The sequence below is a fragment of the Rhinatrema bivittatum genome, chromosome 1, assembly GCF_901001135.1.
Source record: "Rhinatrema bivittatum chromosome 1, aRhiBiv1.1, whole genome shotgun sequence".
In the NCBI taxonomy this organism is placed as follows: Eukaryota; Metazoa; Chordata; class Amphibia; order Gymnophiona; family Rhinatrematidae; genus Rhinatrema; species Rhinatrema bivittatum.
The window spans coordinates 539,848,254-539,870,124 of record NC_042615.1 but is presented as its reverse complement, the minus strand read 5'-3'; the positions used below and the strand labels follow the sequence as shown (position 1 = coordinate 539,870,124).

General features: G+C 43.2%; 1 long non-coding RNA gene across 1 annotated transcript in view; it reads right to left on the bottom strand.

Annotated features, from left to right (window-relative positions):
- LOC115081514 overlaps positions 1-20,703 on the bottom strand; it is an 89,040-nt gene extending 68,337 nt beyond the window's left edge. The window contains exons 1-2 of the long non-coding RNA XR_003853814.1: positions 20,563-20,703; positions 13,821-13,891 (exon numbers count right to left, since the gene is read on the bottom strand). This is a non-coding gene — a long non-coding RNA (uncharacterized LOC115081514). The remainder of the gene's footprint in view (positions 1-13,820; positions 13,892-20,562) is intronic.
- Between the last annotated feature and the right edge of the window lie 1,168 nt (positions 20,704-21,871).

Genomic DNA, 21,871 nt, shown 5'->3' with positions numbered 1-21,871 from the left:
GGCCAATCAAGGAGGAGGTGATCCGGCGGTTCTGAGGGCGGTGACAGGAGTAGTTAACTAGCTCCTGAGAGCATCGATATGCTAATGTGCTTGTGTTGTGTTTGAAAGGTCAACAAGCTGACATCGCTGTAACATAATAGACCACGTTGTAGCAAAAGACTTTGCTGATTGAGAAAGTGGTGTTGAAATTGATATTTGATGTTGATACATGAAGAAACAATTGAGTGTTGCAGATCCCTGAAGATCCATGCAGATCCATGAAGAAGCCTTGTACTTCACGGTGAAACGAGGGTCTGGTCGGATGAATGCACAATATGAAGATAATGAAATAGTGGATGACTGTATAATATGAAGATAATGAATTAGACATAACAATACTATGCAATATATGAAGTGTATATGTAGCATATCAATTGTTGGATATCTTGTATCTAAAGAATCTAATATTATTGAGAATAAGATTAATATTTTAATATGGGTATTGTGTGAGGTTATAGGAGTATGAGTGGTATGATTGGTATTAATGTAGGGTAATGAATGTATGATATTGGGGAAGTTTTTAGGTTCCACAATATATGTGTGCAATGTGGTCTATATATTAAATTATATGGGTGATAAAATGATAGTTTTTGTATAGTAATTTTGTATAATAAAAAAATGATTGGAATATAAATTTGCCAAGTACCTCTGATTTTTGTGTGTGGTGTGTTTGAGGCATTGTGGACCCTTGGTCGCAATGGAGATGACTCTGCCCAAGGTGGGGAGCCCCGAAGGGAACCACTGCGATAGGCTGACACAGTTAGCAGACACAGAATGGATAGAGTCTTTATTGTACTGCTGTGATTAGATGGTGAAGCAGGAAGATAAGGCACTGATCTACGAGGTGCCAATACGCTCAACAGGCTCAGAAGTATAGTCTCACCCAGATGTTCATGATAGGCAGGAGTCCGCAGTGCGGGTAACGCTGCGGCTGATGGGTGGAGTTGGAGCGCCGGATCGTAGAGGTACTCACAGAATGGAGGCGTCTTCCTGATGGTAAAATGGTGGGACCGAAGGCCCGTGGTGCAGGATATGAAGTAGATAGGCCCTCAAGGAGCGAGTACCCAATGGTCCAATATCCTGGAAAGAATAAGAGAAAAGACCCCCGAGGAGCGGTGGTCTAGGTTAGTGAGGACCCCGAAGGGAGTTGGAAGCAAGAGACCCCTGAGGAGCGGGTGTCTAGAGCTTCTGCTGGAGCGAGGCCCTTAGCGAAAGGAAGTGTCTAAGCTGGCAGTTTAGAGCAGGCAGAGTAGCGAAGCGAAGTCTTTGCTAACTCAAATTGGTAGCGGGAGCGGAGGCTAGATATACCCGGAGGCATTGACGTCATGCGGTGGGGCCGCCCCCGAGGTTCCTGCCATGATGTGTATTTGAGCGTCAGAGATGTGCTCGCTCGCGCCCTAGGAGGCCACGGGAGTGAGCATGGTGGATGGGGACGCCCATGCTGGTCTGAGAACGCCGAGACCCGCGGCACCCGGCACCAGAGACAGCCATCTTGCCCAAAGAGAGAGAAAAGGGAGAAAAAGAGGTAAGGCAGAGTGGTCACAGCCGTCTGTGACCGACGGACGCTACAGCTTGCTGATGCTCTCAATCCCTCCCTCAGGAAAGCTAAAGGGTTTTGAAGACCCCAATTAGAACTGTTCCCCCATACACACATACCCAAAAGACACCCCCCACACACACACACACACACACATAACCTCCCCCCACACATATCCTCCCCCATGTGGACTTGCCAAAAAATTGTAACATTGCAAGCTCTACCCCATTGCCAGCCACCCCCTGCAGCCCCCTTCCTTCTTCACACTCTCCATCTTCCCCCACCCCCATCACCATGATTAGGAGCTCCCAAGTCTTAAGTGGAGCAGATGCAATCATCCAAAATGCTGCCGGTTGACCAAAGGCTTCCCTTTGCTCCACAGAAATGGGAGAAAGGAAAGGGAGGCAATGAAAAGGAGAAAGGAAGTCACCAAAGCATGCATTTTCTATGTCTATCCAGGGTATACATCATGCTAAGATGAAGGAGGGGGAGGAACAGAGGGAAGATAAGTCAGTGCTGGACAACATAAGAACATAAGATATGCCATACTGGGTCAGATCAAGGGTCCATCAAGCCCAGTATCCTGTTTCCAACAGTGGCCAATCCAGGCTACAAGTACCTGGCAAGTACGCAAACATTAGATAAATCTCAAGCTACTATTGCTTATTAAATACTGTAATAGCAGTTTATGGATTTTTCCTCTAAGAACTTATCCAAAACGTTTTGTGAACCCAGTTACAGTAACTGCTGTAACCACATCCTCTGACAATGAATTCCAGAGCTTAACTATGTGCTGAGTGAAAAAGAATTTTCTTTGCTTTATTTTAAATGAAATATTTGCTAACTTCATGGAGTGCCCCCTAGTCTTTCTATTATCTGAGAGCGTAAATAACTGACTTACATTAATTTGTTCAAGTCCTTTCATGATTTTATAGACTTCTATCTTATCCCCTCTCACTTGTCTCTTCTCCAAACTGAACAGCCCTAACCTCCTTAGTAAGAGGTTTTCACCTGCTGCTGAAAGGAGTCCAGGAACAACAGCACCTTTCCTGTCAGTCCCTGTTGCTGCTGGCAACCCTTTAAATTATTCTACAAGATGTTGACTAGGGAGATGGCCTACCCAAGATGGTTTTTGAGGAACTGATATCCTCTGTGGTATCTTCGAAGGATTTCAGGTCTCACATCAGCTCTCTTATGTTTAGCCAATCAAAATGCTCTGCTAATCTCTTCTGCTTTATATAAGTGGCAATTCTACTGTTGCCTACATCCTAAATTAGATGGTGCACAGGCGCCCCTGCTGCTTCCTGCTTCTCATGCAGCTGTTGTCCACCCTTCACACTCTGGTGAAAGTGCCCCACTATTTTCCTGCTCCTCTTGATCACTTCTTTCAGGACTAAGTTTCTGTGTTATTCTTTGGCCCCCAGGACATCCTTTACTTATAGCTGCAGCAAGTGTGCAAAGCAAAGGAACTCCTCATAGCCCCCATCTTCCACTGCCTTTATCGTATTTGTACCACTGTCTGTCACAAAAAAAACAGGCACAGTCCTGTCTCGCCTTTCTAGCTGCCAGACCTCCATCATTTCCTTTATGTTGCTAAGATATTCACGGAGGTATAGCTCATGTCCATCACCTGAGTGTGCAGCTCAGCCCACCTGTTCCCTGCTGTTCCATCTAGAGCTGCTGCCTACCCTTATTTTAGACAGCAGCCACCAGGGACAGATAGGCTTGTGTAAAGTTCTGGCTAGTCCAAATGTTACTAATGAAATAGATGCTTCCTCTCTCCACCTTGAGAAGTTGTGCTTCTATCCGAGCTCAGGACTGAGGGTACAGGCTGGGAATAATCTTTCTGCTGAATGTTGTATATGAGTGTGGGCTAGCAGCTGCAGCAGTGGCTTAAGTCCCACATTCTATAACATCTGTAAGGGCTGGTCATCCAGGGCAATCATTTTTCTAATGCAGCATGTGACCACCTTTGATGCTGCCTGGCTCCTACTATGGAACAGTGATGTGGTGACACACTCCATCTGCTCCATGGTGGCTTACAGCTGACATGGGGTTGGGGCTGCTTGCCTGTCACCTCACTGGAAGAAGAGGCCAGGAGAGTCAGCTTGGGAGACTGACTTCCCCTGTTCTAGTGCTTCCTGCTGCTACTGCTTCTTTGCATGGCAGATGGGATCATCACCAGGCTAGTACTGGTGCCCTCCCCTGAAGACCATGCTAATGGGTGATCTCTTTAGACATGATGCTGCATGCATCTGTTTGCAAGATGCCCCAGAATCTTTCATCTACTGACGCTCTTGCAACAATTATGTTGCGCTGCCCCCTGCTGCTGCGCTACAGGAGGTCTCTTACCTTCCTCCAGAGGCCGCTCTGAAGCCAGGGCCTCGCCTACGTTCCATCCGGGACTTGCTCCAGGGCCTGAGAGGCCTAGCTGTGCCTGTGGCTTGCATGCCTCTGCGTTTGGACTTCCTGGGTTCCAGCCACGCCCGTTTCCCTAGGGGCTGGCCCGCAGCTCTCTACCCCAGTTATAGGACCAGCGGTGGGTGGTCCTGGCAAGCTCCTCCCAGGGAGTTGCCTTCTACCTCCAGTATTTAAGGACTTTCTGTTCACTTGCAAGGGGCCTTGGATCTGAGCATTACAGTTGCCTGTAACCTAGCTGATCCAGGTCCTCCGTGTCTTGATGGCGCCTTGTCCTGTCTCTGCCTGATGTTCCTGATGTCTTCGTGTCTCTGCCTTGACCTTCGTCCACGTCTGGTTCCTGAGCCTTCTGTCCTGTTGGGCCCTGGAGTGGCCAACAGGAGGGATTCGTCCCACAGGCTCTTGAGCTTCTGCCAGCCGTAGGGGCTTCGGATGTGAGTATCCCAGCATCGGAGTTCCTGCTCGCCTGGACCTTTCCTTCTTGCTTCAGCCCTTGCCCTGATGTCTTCAGTGTCTTGCTTCAGCCTGTCTTGGATGTCTGCTTCAGCCCCCGTCTGACGTCTTCTGTATAAGGACTCTGTCTGCCCTCGCCTCTGTCCGGCCTGCTGCCCATTGCCGTTCCCTGCGGCAGGTCCGAAAGGGCCGGGAACAGTCGGAGGACCGTTCATTAGTCAACTTCCCATGTTGGCTACCATGGGCATGCAGGTCCGGCTGAGGGTCGGACTCCCTGCTTCTGTTCCTGCCTGCCTGGCTCACCATGCCTGCTCAGCTCACCTCCCATGGTGTGGCTGGGGCTCCTCCCTGGCTTTCGCCGTGGCCCAAGGGCTCACCACCCGCTTACGGCGACCGTGCCCGCGCGCGCTCGTAACAAATTAATGTACTCTGCAAATTGTGGGTTTTGTTCACAGACTGACAGGTGATGAAAATCACAGACTACAAAACTATTCTTTTCTGTTATCTACTTTCTGTAGATGAGATGTCATTAGACAATAGTGCCATTAATTATTGATGCCAGCAACATTAATTGTATGGGAGCTTGAGTAAAGACCCAGTGGTAGTTCAGGAGATCCAGATCAATTTCCAGTTTAGCTCCTGCTCCTCATTCTGGCAGTGACATCTAGAGTGCACATGTGCTGTGCTTCAGAGGGAGCTATGGTCCATGTTTCTCAGCCAGAGGACTATACTAAATGGCTTGGCTAGGTGGGAGGTATCAAAGAGTGAAAATGTAAATGAAACAATAGGTGCCTGCATCAGTAGTGACCATAAATTTTAGCTTTTCCTTAAATAATTCATGGAAGTAAGAAAGTGAAGGTAAAGCATGAGATCAAGTAGGCTCAATTGCATCAGGATGGACAGATTAGATGGATCTGGCAGTTCTTATCTGACATCATTTTCTTTATTTCTAATGAAGGCTCTTGGCAATGCAGCCCCAGCTGGTGCAGTTTCTGACTGAGATGGAAGCCCAAAGGAGGAAGAAGAAACTACCTGTCAAAAAAACAAAACAGTAATAGTCTGATGTCATCCCACTTCAAACTAGAAGTTCCGGAGGGGTAGCCATGTTAGTCTGAGTAGCAAAAACACCACAAGAGTCTGGAGGCACCTTATAAACTAACTGATTTATTGAGGCATCTGACGAAACAGACTCTTATTCTGAAAAGCTAATGCCTCATTAAATCTGTTAGTTTATAAGATACCACCAGTTTCTGTGGCATTTTTACAAAACAGAATGCATCCTGAGTTCTGTATTCAATCTTTTACTATACAGTGACTGAGTGTAAAAAAAAAATACTAAGTTTAACCAGTAAAGAAAGCAGAGATAAAGGAAAGATAAATTGTTGCCTCTGAAGGTTAGATTAAGATAGATATGTTGTTTTCAAGTAGGTTCCCAGAGGCATGAAGATAAGGTAATTTGTTGAAGGCTACATAGAGAGTCATCAGCAGAAGGGGAGTCCTGAACTCACAGCCAGTGCTCTGACTACTAGGCATTCCTCTCCCCAGTGGTAAACTGTGAGTAATAAACTATTTGCACACAGTCAATTTGGAGCCATTTGTGTATACAGTGACTTTTATCCCCTGGGAACAGTTTAGCAATGCTTACTGCAGGGGCTGGCGCTGTTAAACAGTTAGTAGCAGCTTATCAGGATTTAGAGGTTATAAAACAAACAAAATTAAGAGTCCATCATACCACATTTACTTTCGATTAATAGACTGCAATTGATTCATTGGAGTCACGTTAAGCTACATTTTCCAGTGTTTTTGTCTTCATAGCCAAGCTATGTTTCCCATAAAGATGCCCGCTGTTTACCACTTTAAAGAACCAGATGTGGATATCTCACAGTTACACACTGCCCCTGAACATTTGCTGTGTGCCCTGCTTATTATATTTATTATTTCACATTTCCCTGTTTGTCACTGTGGCGCTGGACGCCAGGAACATAAAAAATTATCTAATGAAAAGAATGTGATAGCATTTTTTTTTTTTAACAACGCACAAGACATTCTCCTGGGAGCAAAGACATGAAGCAGACTCGGTTTGTCTGTTTCCCATCTCATCATGACAGGGGTATTCCTCATTTCCTTTCAGTTCTTTCACTACTAATCTCTTGAAAACATTTTCCTGTTGAATAAATGGTACCTCTCAGTATTTTTAATTAATATCTTCCTACTTTCCAGTGGTGGCCATGCATACTATTTATCCATAAACAAACAAACACACAAGGAGTATTCCAATTTTTCAAAATTATGTGCAAAAAACTTTTTTATTATTATCAAATCTATCTAGACAATAAAATGCTCACTATCTCATTCAACACATTCACACACACGAACTAAAACCCTATTAAAAACATTTACAGTACATCGTGATTGCGACAATAAATCTTAACAGATTGTATACATAATTTATAGTAACATCAATTCTTATTATTTTCAAGATTATTATTCACCATACATAATATTCATTTCAACCGAAGTTTATCTTCAAAGTTAATTCCCACTGAAATGTGTCCGACAAAAGATCTTTGTTTCTCCCCTCATGGGGCTTCCTCAGGGACTTGTGTTCCACGTAACAGTAATCAACTCTTCCGTTATCAGTTACCACTGTTCACTTCTGGAATTAAACATACATATATCCTTCAATCCTTCACGAATATTACCTACCCCTATATTTCATCCCCCCATTACTCTAGATAGATACCTACCATAGCCTTTCAACGTTACTTATACAACAATTTTCTCTTCATTTTCGTCAATACTACGATTCCCAAAATTATTTCAATTCATAATTCTCGTATGGAGTATGCCACCGCATACATCCCTACAAGACAACAAACACAACAAGCCACATAAAGAGATTATTTTTAACAATTTACCTTATCTTGAGTTACCCAAACCGCCACCATCTTCACTACTCACATACGTCGATCTGGCGCTTACGCAACGTCACGTCAATCACATGTTCCAACGTGGTGACGAAACCCTATACCTTCCTACCCTTTATAACACCACCACTATACTTAATTATCCTAAAACAATTACTTGTCCACCTAATTAAACAAAATTTATTTATAAAATGCTTGCCATTCAATAGGTCTGTTCAAACCGTAAAGGCTCATAGTCCTCCATTGGAAAATCAAACGCTGTTCAAACCTCCGTAATTTAGCCGATACATCCCCACCATTAGGGGCATATATATTCTTAATAACCAGAAATTTCAGATCACTCACAGAATGCTTTTGTTCCATCCAATGATTTACAAGTGGAGCATTTTCTACTCGAGCATTAATTCTACTCCTGTGCTCAATAATGCGAACCCGAATTGTCCTAGCAGTTTGGCCAATGTAAATTAAATTGCAAGGGCACACAATCAAGTATACCACTCCCTTTGAGTTACAAGAATATAACCCTGACAAACGATACGGTGTCTTTAATGACGGGTGACAAAATTCTGTACATTCAATCACATGACAACATACCGAACAAGTTCCACATTTAGTTTGTCCAATTGGTTCTCCATAATTCCTTTGCAAAGGGCGATATCTCAGTTTCTTTTTTAAATTCTGACATTTTTTTATAGCGAACACTGGTTTATCCACAAAGCCTGAAATGGATGACAATATATGCCAATGCCTAAGAATACTCGATTTAATTCCTGAGGTTTTTGAGGAATTCGGAATTGTGCAAACCACCCGTTCTAGTTTATCTTTACTCTGAGGCATAAGTAGATTATCACGGTTTGCAAAGCGTGCCCTCTTATATGCCTTTCTAATCACCTTCCTTTTGTACCCTCTCTCCATAAATCTCTCTGATAGTTGACGAGATTTTACCTCAAATTCCATATCTGATGTACACAATCTGCGATACCTCAGAAATTGTCCGATGGGAATATTATTTCTCAACAGTTTCGGATGGAAGCTTTGATAATGTAACAATGTGTTACGATCTGTTTTTTTTCTGTAAACCGTTGTGGCCAGTCTTTGTTTATCAATATACACCCTCATGTCCAAAAAAGTCACCGCCGAAATGCTATAGTTCACTGTAAATTTAAGATTTACATCAACCGAATTTAACATCGTCAAAAAACTTTGCAATTCATTCATACTCCCCTGCCACACAAAAAAAAGGTCATCAATATACCTTTTCCAGGTCACTACATTAATAAACCATCTAGAGTTGTAAACAAATTGTTCCTCAAATATTGCTACATACATGCACGCTACACTGGGAGATACTGGCGATCCCATTAGGATACCTTTAATTTGTAAGTAATATCGAGCATTATATGTAAAAAAAAATTTATTTAGTACCATTGATGTAATATATAATAAAAATTGTAATCTTCCCTCTGACAAATCCATCTTCCTTAACTCTCCCTCTATCATTTGCATGGCTGCTATCTGGGGGACATTAGTGTAAAGTGACACAATGTCAGCTGTTACTAAAATCCAATCTTTTTGAACGCTCGGTAACAACTCTAACTGTCTAATAAAGTCAGTTGAATCCTTCACGTAAGAACGTATAGTTACCACCTTAGGTTGTAACAACCGATCAAGAAATTTAGCCAATGGCTCCAAAATTGTACCCATTCCCGCAACAATTGGTCGACCCGGAGGATTGACAAGCGATTTATGCACTTTAGGTAAAATGTAAAAATACGCCAATTTAGGATGTGTCACATACAAATAACGGAATTCTTTCCTTGTGATTATTTTATCTTTCACCATAATTGTCAACCGATTTTGAATTGCTTGACACACACTCATATACGATGTCTCATCTGTCTCAATATAAAATTGAGTGTCATTCAACTGACGTAATACCTCAGAATCATAATCAGTCACGTTCATGACCACAATTCCACGTTCATGACCACAAGATGGTGGCGGTTTGGGTAACTCAAGATAAGGTAAATTGTTAAAAATAATCTCTTTATGTGGCTTGTTGTGTTTGTTGTCTTGTAGGGATGTATGCGGTGGCATACTCCATACGAGAATTATGAATTGAAATAATTTTGGGAATCGTAGTATTGACGAAAATGAAGAGAAAATTGTTGTATAAGTAACGTTGAAAGGCTATGGTAGGTATCTATCTAGAGTAATGGGGGGATGAAATATAGGGGTAGGTAATATTCGTGAAGGATTGAAGGATATATGTATGTTTAATTCCAGAAGTGAACAGTGGTAACTGATAACGGAAGAGTTGATTACTGTTACGTGGAACACAAGTCCCTGAGGAAGCCCCATGAGGGGAGAAACAAAGATCTTTTGTCGGACACATTTCAGTGGGAATTAACTTTGAAGATAAACTTCGGTTGAAATGAATATTATGTATGGCGAATAATAATCTTGAAAATAATAAGAATTGATGTTACTATAAATTATGTATACAATCTGTTAAGATTTATTGTCACAATCACGATGTACTGTAAATGTTTTTAATAGGGTTTTAGTTCGTGTGTGTGAATGTGTTGAATGAGATAGTGAGCATTTTATTGTCTAGATAGATTTGATAATAATAAAAAAGTTTTTTGCACATAATTTTGAAAAATTGGAATACTCCTTGTGTGTTTGTTTATAAAAGTGATAGGAGAGATCTTGTGACTACTTACCCATTGTATAGTTTTTACTATTTATCCATAGCATTTGTAGTCACTACAATATGATGCTTTCATTAACTCTGTCAGGACCTATTGACCTTGGCCTTGCTGTAGAAAGACTACTGGAGTGATATAGTCTAGGACAGGAATTCATAGTGGGGGCTACAGGCAGGTCTCATTTTTCAGGATAGCCACAATGAATATTCAAAAGGCTCAGAGGTATGTCCTGTTCATTTATTTCAAGAAATGCGGTCTCCCGTTCTGTTCTGTGCAAAGGATAATGTTTTAGATGGCAACTACCAGGCGGAGCAGTTCTGCATACTAATCTGGAATTGTATGTTGGGTTAATTCTGTAAAGAAAGAAGCCAGTGAAGGCTCCTCACCAGGACCCAAGCCTCAGATCCTCAGTGCTCTTTGTGAAGTGCTGTGGTTTCCCTTCAAGCAGCCGGAGCCCATTCCTTCACGTTCCTCTGCAGTGTAATTCACATCTGTAACATTTCTGAAGTTGAAGTTTTGATAGCTCTATCTTTTAAAAGTTTGTGGGGTGTTTGTAATAATTTTTCTGAGCCTGGCACATTTTAATAAAAAGAATTTTGAAAGGAAACAGCATCTCCTGATATTCAGCACTGGGACGAGGACAGAGCTCTCGTCTTTGCCTTGGGCTCTTTAATCATATACATTTCTAACTGCCCAGCCTTGGAGATCTCTATATATCCATGGCTAATAATATTGCTTAAGGCTGAAATTATCCTGCCGTTCAGTTGATTGACATCCATTCTCTTTGATCAAATTGCATATAGCTAGCATTCTGCTTATATCACTTTATGTGAACCCTTCCTAAGAAACAGTAGAGGAACAATTAGGTGGAAAAAAAAGGGGGGGAAGGGAGGAGGGGGGGGGGGGGTTGATGTGGCTTCCACTCTTCTCAGTAACATTCATTAACTGTATCTATGAAGTCCACATTTAACAAAAATGTTTGCTGATAAATGTCACATTTGCATTCCCTGACCTTTTGCAGTTAGGATTGAGCTGTGTTCCCCTTGTCTAAGTCAGCATGGTGTAGTCACAGCCACCCACCAGAAAAGGGCACTGGAACTAGCATGGAAAGAAATGCTAAAGAAGAAAAGCTATGCTGATTTGAAGATAAGTCTTAAAAAGAAAAAAAAAAGGCAAAGCAAAGGTCAGCGGTAACATTTTAAAAAGCATGGTTAAAAAAAAATAATAATTCCATGTTGGTTGGTAAGTGAAACTAGTTTTCTAGTTAACTTCTAGCCAATAACGATCTAAACATTTGAAATAGTAGGAATAACAACCCATTAGATGCCTGGGTATGTAATAGGAACAAAGGAAAGAGTTTGTTACAGAATTTTCTCAATGCCCAAATCTCATCTTGGAGTGAGTTTCCTCACTCCGAAGGCCAGCAAATCTTCACAAGAAACCACTGTTCTGTTCGTAGGTGTCACGTAGCATGTCAAAGTGGCCCCTAATCCCCTACACTCTTACCTAATCCCCACCTCGAGTTACTAGGTGGGCCTACCATAGGGATACAAATACCTGCTTATGGGCCACAACATTATGGCCTCTCTCTCTCTCTCTCTCTCTCTCTCTCTCTCTCTCTCTCTCTCTCTCTCTCTCTCTCTCTCTCAATTCAGCTGAAATTGGACTTACAGGAGACATGAAAATGGTCACAACAGCCTAACACAATCAAAAGAGGTGTTGTTAAAATCAGCATTATGGCTGTGCAATAGCTCTTCACAGGCTAGCCCACACTCCTCCTATTTTTTTGAATTTGCATCGCACCATACGATATGGTACAATCGCATGCAGTAAACACGTTTTCGCATGCGGTAACGGGGCTTTTCGCATGCGATAAGCCCTTAACACATGCAAAAACGCCTTATTGCATTTTGATAAATGACTCCCTTAGTTACAAGGGATATTCAACGGCACAGCTATGCTGCTGAATATCTGCGTAGAAGTCGCTAATTAGCTGAATAAGTTATATCTGGCTAAACCGAATGAGAGCGAATATTGTTAATTATCTGGTTAAGTTAACTGGATAAGTAGTACTATCCCAATCTACCTACTGCTCACCCACGAGTTATCCAGCTATTTAGGAAGCCAAATAAATTATTTATCTGGCTCTCTAGAGACCGCTGAAAATAGCCAGATATTCAGCAGCCACTTATGTGTATAAAATTCTATTTATGCATATAAAATAAATGTTATGCCTGTATAACATTTCTTTTATACTGTAACGAAACAAAGTGAAATTTAAAAATGCAAAAAAAAACATTTAGAAAAATGTAACAACATTTTCCCCATGCAAATCTCTACACTTCAGCAATTTTGAAGCTGATTTCATTAGCAAGAGGCAGTCTATAGGTTCTGCTGTATTGCAGGCTATGTCACATACCGTAATTACCTACATGTGGAGCCTCCATTGCTATGGTAAACATCCTTAACCTCTCAATACAATGGGGCCTGATTTGCATGTAGTTCCTAAAAGCAGTAGGAAATGAATCACATATATTTCATTTGATTTCCTTTTTTTGTTTTTAACTGGAGCCAAAAGATTTATGTGCATAATCTGAAATATAAGTATTCCCCAAGGCTTCATTAGTCATCTAGAGTCAGACAGGTAATTAATATAGTCTGAACTCTGAACAGAATTCACATTCCCCCTTGCGCAGCCCAGAAATGCAAGATGCCACGTGTCCATGGAGACTTAGTCTTCAGATTCTTGTTTATAGTTTGGAGAAATTAGGGATAGGTAAAAAGAACATTTAAGTCCATGATGAAAGCAGATAGCAGCACTGAATCTCTCTTGACAATGAATTTCAAGGTGAGATGTTTCCAAGAAAGGTTAACTACTGACACTAAAGGGTTAAATGATAAGTGGTGATGCTGTCCCATCTGTCTTGACTGTTGGCTCATTGATGTTGGGAGCCAGCATTTCACAACATGCTAGGGAGACGTGCATTAATCTTCATTGCTCTGTGTCCAAGGGATTAAACACTGCTGTTCTGCTGAGAACAAGAGGCACACTACAGCATTTGATCTTTTCATAGTGATGATCTATGTACAAAAATAAAAATCCAACACAAACAATCTCTTTCTGTGGAGTCTTGTCTAACTGAAAGCACCCAAACTTTTATAACCATGAGCTACAGCACAGAAAAAAATGTAAAAATGTGGATGGCCCAGACATTGAGAAATACTTTCAGCAGTTTAGAAAATAAAGCTGTATGTTTGTTGAGGCAGGAAGGTGAGAAGGAAAAGGAATTGCCATCCTGCATTCTGGATACTGAATCTCCTCCAAGCAGAAGTGGTGGACTTGGAAGACTACATGAGCAAAAATGCTTTAAACATGTCTTTCTAGCATCCGATCACATAATGAAGAATAGCATTTAGGTGTACGTTTACTTAAGTGTGCTAAAAATTAAGAAATATCACCCATTATGGAAGTTAACGCTCGTGCAATAAAAAAGTGGTAGGCAAATTTCCCAGTGCGCTGTGCGATGAAACCTTGCGTTGTGCATAATTTTGCCACTTTTCACGTTATTTTATCATGTTGCTTAATATTTCACTGCTTCTTGAGATATTTTATCACATCATGTAATATTTTTTTGGTTTATCTATGGCAGCTTCCTGCAGATGCTCCTTTGAGGGTGTGTCAGGAATTGGTGGTGAGAGGAGTTTGAGAGGTTAGAGGAGTTGGATTTTGATTACCTGAGTGCTGTGGCTGTGTCTTTTGCTTTTTTCTTCACTGTTTACCTTCCCTTTGTCTACGGTCTTTTTTCCTGTGTGTGAAAGAAGTGTGAGAGTATGTAGGTTCAGGTTGTTCACCTCGTTTGTCATTTTGTCTTTAGAGAATGGAAGAGAGGAGTGTGTATGTGTGAGAGGTGAGTGTGCATGACAGGAGCGGGCATGGGCAAGACAGACATGTGCATGGGGTGAGTGCTGGTAGGGAGGAGAGGAGGGAGGATTGAGAGCAGCAGAGGGAGAAGGAGGTCAGGAGTGGTAGAAGGGAGAGTGGTGGGAGAGAGGCAAGGTGAAGGAATAGAGACAAGGAGGATGGGAGAGATAGAAGGTGAAAGGAGGGGGAGAGATACAGGCAGGAGGATCCAGAAGGGTCCCAATTGGCGTCTCCAACTCAGTCCCGACACGATGACGTTTCGGACCACAGAAGGTCCTGCCTCAGGGGAATCACTCCTTCGAAACTGCTTTGCTATGACGTCCAACAACAATCTCTCCAAATTCATCCAATCCTTGATCATCAGCTCTTCTTAAATCCACGACTGTTTTCGCGGTCTACATTTAGACGCGCCGTAATACGGCCGTAATACAGCGAGTCTAAATGTAGACCACGAAAACAGTCGTGGATTTAAGAAGAGCTGGTGATATTTGGAGAGATTGTTGTTGGACGTCATAGCAAAGCAGTTTCGAAGGAGTGATTCCCCTGAGGCAGGACCTTCTGTGGTCCGAAACGCGATCGTGTCAGGACTGAGTTGGAGACGCCAATCAGGACGCCAATTGTGATGAGTATCATCATTGATGACTGTGACTGCTAGTAGAACCCTTAAACAGGAGATACATTAAGAATATGTGAATTTTATCCATAACTATATAAGAAAATGATACAAAGATGATATAAATAAAGTAAAGTAAAGTGACCCGATACCATAAGGAGAGTCTGTTACTTTTCACTGACTCTATGAGTAAGGGTCCTACAAACAAAAAAATTGTTGCACTCTGAAGGTGATGGCTCAATAATATAAGTTTGAAATAGATACCAGTTTAACCATTCATTGTGTTATATTGGTTACCAATAAGGTTACTGGAAAACACATTTTGTGTTGGTGGGTGTGTTGTGTGATTAATATCATTGTTTAAAAATACCATCTTGGAAGCCCAGATAATAATAAAATTAATAATGCATGAATATACAAACAAAATTAACAGAAATAAACTAGAAACAAAAGTAAACCATAATATAAAAATATAAAATAGCAGTATATGATGGGGGAGAGCCCGTGAGAAACCCGGCATCAGCCCGCTGTAAGTGGAAATTCCCCGGTGGAAGCACTGCCCCCTCCGACTGATTTACTGAGGCGGGGAATATGTAACTACGGCATACGGTAGTGCACCACCACTGGCGTACCAAAGCCGTGTTCTCCTTTGTCCGTTTTTCATCTGACTTCTCGCTGGATTTTGGCTACATTTCAATGGGTAAAAAGAGGAAAGCTGCCCTGAAGGCATGGCTTTGAACACTTTTCATTTTTCAAGCCCTACAGCTGGCTCGGAGGAACATGGAGCAGTTTGCTCCTTTCAGCAAGAGGCCTTAATCTCCTTGAGCCCATGAGGTCCTATTCTACCTCGACCTCCTAGTGGTATCATGCTACAGCCTGAAGATCAGGATTTTATGACTTCACAAGGCTTATCTCCTTCCTTCCTGGAGATGGGTAGGCCCTGGGAGATAAGTTCTGTGGTGATTTGTACTCTGATGAAAATTACACTACCTAAGCCTTAAATACACTATGGATTGCAATCACCAACTTAGAGTGAACACTATCCACCAGGATAGACTCTGTTTTGAGAACTGTTGCTAGTACTTCTGCTCAAGTTAATGAACACTCTACTTTGCTTTCTGATCACAGTATTCATTTGGAATCTCTTAAATCTCAGTGTTCTGCTATTTTTGATATTAATAAGAACATAAGAAGTTGCCATGCTGGTTCAGACCAAGGGTCCATCAAGCCCAGCATCCTGTTTCCATCAGAGGCCAAACCAGGCCACAAGAACCTGTCCATCAGTACTCGCTCTTTAGATCGCCCATGTTTCCTTCTTAATTCTCCTAGTAGTTACCCCCCACCCTCTACCCCCTTATTAAGTTATTTGTCTAGTTATATTGAATAATGCAGTTTTTTCCTGATCTTTATAGCTGTTAATAATGCAGTTTTCCTGTTCTCTATAGCTGTTAATAATTTTTAGTCGCTCCCCTACCACCATCCCCCCTATTAATTTATTTACTGGTTATATTGTACAATGCATTTTACTGTTCGCCTCAATTAATATTTTACCTGGTTATATTGTATAACTCAGTTTACTGTTCACCTCAATTGTTTATTACTACCCCTTTTACTTCTTGCTTCTCCCTCTTTGCATATTCTCTTTTTCCCTTCTGCTTCCCTTCCCCCTCCCCTGTTTTATGTATTTCATTTAGTTCTATGTAAACCAATATGATGTACCCACGAATACTGGTATAAAAGAAGCTGTTAAATAAATGAATAGTGGCCTGCGGGGTGGGGTAAACCAATGATGTCCTCGATAGAGATGGTAAAAGTCCGCAGAGTAGGATATGCAGATGAAGTCCTCAGAAGAGGTGAGTTCGACCCGCAGAGCGAGGAGCACAGTTGAGGCCCAAGGTGGAAAGGGTAATGGCCCGCAGCACGGGTTAACTAGAGACGGTCCTCGGTCAGTCTAGTAGCGGTCCGCAAAGTGGGAAGCATCTGTGATGTCCTTGATAGCGTAATAGAGCAGGCACTATTGACGGAGTTCTCTGTAGCGATGGTAATGGCCCGCAACGCAGGGTACACCTGATAGGCACTTGGTAGGTAGGAAATGACCACAAGGCGGAATACTCACAAAAGAGCAAGTTGGTTCCAGGAAGCCCTGGGGAATGGAGCAGATGGAGCTCCAGGTGTCAGGCCCTCTGAGGAGCAGATAGCCAGGATAAGAGAGAGGCCCCCGAGGAGTGGGTACCTGAGACAGCCACGTCGGAACTGGAATCTGGAACGCAGGGTCCTCAGAAAGCAAGGCAGAAATAGCAAGGATGTCACTCTTTGCCAAATCGTCTTTGGAGAGGGCCAGCAGGTTTAAATATCCACAGATCCTGACGTCATCATGAAGGGACGCCCCTGAGGTTTCCGCCATGATGTGGATAAGACCGGCCTGTGTGCGCGTGCCTAGAGAGCCTTGATGGCAAGATGGCGGTCAGCAACGTCTGTGCCAACCCAGGAGGCCTGGAAGCGATAGGCAGGTCGTAAGTAGCTAGCGGAGGCTGCCAATCTACCCCACGGAGTCAGGGAAGTGAAGAAAGAGGTGAGCAGAAGTGGTCGCAGCCATCTGTGACCAACGGGCATGACAATAACTCAAAGGTTATCCGTCTAAATAGCAAATTTGGCATATTCGGACATATATCCAACTAAATTATAGCCGGATAAGTAGTTATCCGGCTATAATTTAGCCGGTTAAAAATGGAGTATTCCAGGAGGGGTTAAGTTATCCAGCTTACTTAGTTCAATATCAGGTATATCTGGCTAGATTAGCCAAATAACTTTAGACCCGCTTCAAAAGAAAATAGCCGGTTAAGTGCTGATCCTATTTGAAAAAAAAACAACAATTTTTGGTCATAAAGCTCTAAGCAGTCTCCCTCATCCCTCCTATTTCAAGCATCTTAGGTCTGGTCCTGTCATTCTTTTCCCAAAGCATCTCCATCTCAATTTTATACAAATAATAGAGTCCGGTGTTAGTGCCGGTCTTTCCCCCATCCCTGCTCTCGATGCTATTTGAATTAAATTCTATGTATTTCAAGGCTTCCCCTCCTACCCACCTACCCCCTACCCCAATCCTTTCCCTATCCCCCATATCTTAAATGTAAGTTTATCTTCAGACCAGATCATGGTAGCGTCCTACCGTGATCAGGACCCAGCACTTCTCTCATTGCTAGGCTGCAATGATGAAAGCATACACTTCCAGCACAGGAGCTTAGCAATGAAAGAAGTGCCAGGCCCAGATTGCACTAGGATGGATAAGTAACACTGTGAATTTGAAATAAAAGAAGAAGTAGTCATCGTTCTACAGCCCGATTTTCAGCCTTCCCCACAGGAGGTTTCAGCGACTGCGCTGGACCTTTACTTGTGCACCATAGGCAGGCAGAGAGGGTCCAATGGCCACTCTGAGCCTTTTAATTTGCACCATGGGTGGAAAGGAAGCTGCAAATGCCCGCCTTGGCATCTTAGTGTGTTGCTGCGGGCAGGAGAAGATCCACTGGCAGAGACAATTTCCCGGTTCTAGTAGTGCCACCGTTGGCTGTGAAGTTAAACCACAGCTCCTTCTGGCTAGGTTTGGAGAAGCAGGCTGCTAACGGGTGCAAAGATAGCTGCTGCACTGGACTGGAGGGTTAAAATCCAGACAATCTCCAGACGTTTCAACCCTCTGTTTAGCTTCCAGACATTGCTTTGAATTTCTGAACTGTCTGGAGAAAATCCAGACAGTTGGCAACCCTATGTGGGACTCCCCTTTCCCTTTCTCACTTCTGAGCACAAGAATGTGGAAAACAAAAAACTCATTTACTATAGAAGAGCATTAAACATTTGTAAATGCCTACAATAAGCATTAGGGATGTGCAGGGGGACGCCATATGTTGCATTCGTGATTCGGATTCGTCGGGGAGCAGATACGTTGCATTCAGCCATATGGCGCCCCGATGCGTTAATATGGCGATTTCTATTCGTGTCCCAGCTAAAATTAAAATTAGCTACAACCCCCCACCATCCTGACCCCCCCAAGACCTACCAAAACTCCCTGGTGGTCCAGCGGGGAGTCCGGGAACCATGCCCTGCACTCTCACACCCTCGGTGCCGGTTTCATCATGGCGCCGATAGCCTTTGTCACAGGGGCTACCACTGCCATTGGTCAGCCCCATCACATGGTCATCAGCGCCACCTTGGGCTCCTACCATGTGACAGGGACTGACCAATGGCACCGGTAGCCCCTGTGACATAGTATGGGCAAAGGCTATCGGCGCCATTTTGAGTACTGGCATCGGATGGCCGGCATGCAGGATGTCACTCTGGGACCCCCGTTGGACCCACAGGGACTTTTGGCCAGCTTGGGGGGGCCTCCTGACCCCCACAAGACTTTCCAAAAAACCATCGGGGATCCGGGAGCGACCTCCTGCATGCCGGCCGTCCGATGCCAGTACTCAAAATGGCGCCAATTGCCTTTGCCCTCACTATGTCACAGGTACCGACGGTCGGCCCCTGTAACATAGTGAGGGCAAAGGCGATCTGCTGCCAGTATTCAAAATGGCACCGATCGCCTTTGCCCTCACTATGTCACAGGGGCTGACCGTCGGTACCTGTGACATAGTGAGGGCAAAGGCGATCGGCACCATTTTGAGTACTGGCATTGGACGGCCGGCATGCAGGAGGTCACTCCGGGACCCCCGTTGGACCCACAGGGACTTTTGGCCAGCTTGGGGGGGCCTCCTGACCCCCACAAGACTTTCCAAAAGTCCATCGGGAGTCCGGGAGCGACCTCCTGCATGCCGGCCATCCGATGCCAGTACTCAAAATGGCACCAATCGCCTTTGCCCTCACTATGTCACAGGTACCGACGGTCGGCCCCTGTAACATAGTGAGGGCAAAGGCGATCTGCTGCCAGTATTCAAAATGGCGCCGATCGCCTTTGCCCTCACTATGTCACAGGACTTTTGACAAGTCTTGTGGGGGTCAGGAGGCCCCCCCAAGCTGGCCAAAAGTCCATGTGGGTCCAACGGGGGTCCCGGAGCGACCTCCAGCACACTGGGTGTCCGATGCCAGTACTCAAAATGGCGCCGATAGCCTTTGCCCCTATTATGTCACAGGGGCTACCGGTGCCATTGGTCAGCCCCTGTCACATGGTAGGAGCACAAGATGGCGCCGATTGCCATGTGACAGGGGCTGCCCAATGGCACCGGTAGCCCCTGTGACAAAGGCTATCGGCGCCATGATGAAACCAGCATCGAGGGTGTGAGTGCAGGGGATGGCTCCCAGACCCCCCGCTGGACCACCAGGGAGTTTTGGTAAGTCTTGGGGGGGTTCAGGAGGGTGGGGGCTTGTTTAAATTTGTATTTAGGTGGCCGTATAATTCGGGGGAGATTCGTGTATTCGTGGGGAATCGCGATACGTTTCGCTTCCCCACGAATACTACGAATAGTGCAATATACGTTGCGGATCGCCAATACGGCGAAAACGAATGCACACCCCTAAATAAGCATGCCTACGATTTGGGTACTGGATAATATGAGTCCTATATTGCAGTTAGATAAGGACAGAGCAAGATGCACAGAATGGCATAACATTGAAATATCATAAATATACAAGAAGAAGTAAAAATGTTATTACTTTATTAAGTAAGCTATATGCACATACTAACATAAAAGCCTACATATCAAAACATAAGACCCAACATGGCCATGTTTCTGTAAAAATGCCTGCATCAGGGTCAACAATCATCATAATACACATTAATTAAAAAAACATAGATTTAAGAAACTCTGGATAACCAGTACACCTAATCAGAAAGAATAAGGTGTGTTGGTGAAAGCAGTCTCACAACTGGCAAAGAGACAAGCATTGTTTCCTGAAAACAATCTATGAATGCAAGAATTGCGGATACAGTTCAGTTTGTAGACATTGGTCCATACCATTCTTCAGCTGATCCTTTTAGTCACCTTCATCTGATTGGCACAAAGATCATGTATATAAATCCTTGCTGTGAATCAGCAACTTACTTGTAAAAACACAGGATGAAAAACTCTCCATACAGAGTCTGTGGCAATGCACCACTTATGTATCTGCTATTCCTGTGCTAGGTTGGTATGTAGCTATGAAGAGCTGCCCTAGAATAAATTCAGAGGAGAATGATGCTTCATAGTTGTGGAATGCTGAAAAGTATTGTTTGTAAACGGAAGGATCCTCCTTGATGTGCAAGTCAAAAATGATTTTATTTTGTTCCATTAGGGGGATGTTCCTATCGGAATTCCATTTCATTTTGTTGCATTTTCTTTTTCTGGCAAATAGTGTGTGCTAAAAAATGAAAGAAAATATAAGAATTAAATTTTGAGGTGGTTTTTTTTTGTCATTTTGTTTGAAAAAAGGTAGGAAATGAAAACACATCCCTATTCATAAGGGAGTGAAGTCCCAGCAAAATTGCAAAGTGGTTTGAAATATATATATTATTTCTTTTAACATTCACATTAATGTTCTTTAACTCCTGTACAGCATTCCATTCTTCCTTCTGCTAAAGACAGTGCTTTTTCCACTGGTGAAATATTTCTGTCTATTTGTTTACTTCTTGTATTCATTCCTTCCTATAATGAGCTTTCTCAGTGCTTTTAAGCATATTTAAATGAAGCAGTCTGGTGAATGAAGTGCATGGCTATCTTTTGACTTTTTGCCCTTAGTATGAACTGACATCATGGCATGAGAATGCTTAGTGCATTTCAGATGCTGGTGATGCTCAGGAGGATGAATCTGTATTTCAGGAATGTGATAATGAAGGTCACGCATATTATAATGAAGCAGAGACCTGCCTGAAAACCAGTGTAAGGGGAGTTAATGAAATGTCTATCGGAAACACAAGACAGGATTATTTTTACTCACTGAAGTCAGTAACCAACTTTGGCCTGGATTTATCAAAATTTGACAAGTATTGCATATGAATGTAAAAGGGGTGTGTTTTATGCTAATGTACAGTTTATTGCAATTACCTATGTGAAGAGCTAAGTTAGCACAAATTGTGATAACATTTTCAGACTTTGCAATAAGTGCCATACCTGTTGTATTTCCTGCATTCAACTACTGAGGGACCATTGTTGATAGTCCTGGGGGAGGGGGAGGGGGAGAGCCATGATGTCCCCTCCCTAGTAAGGTATTTGTATCCCTATGGGTGGCCCACCTAGTAACTCGAGGTGAGGTTTAGGTTTTAGTGTAGGGGGTTAGGGGCCACTTTGA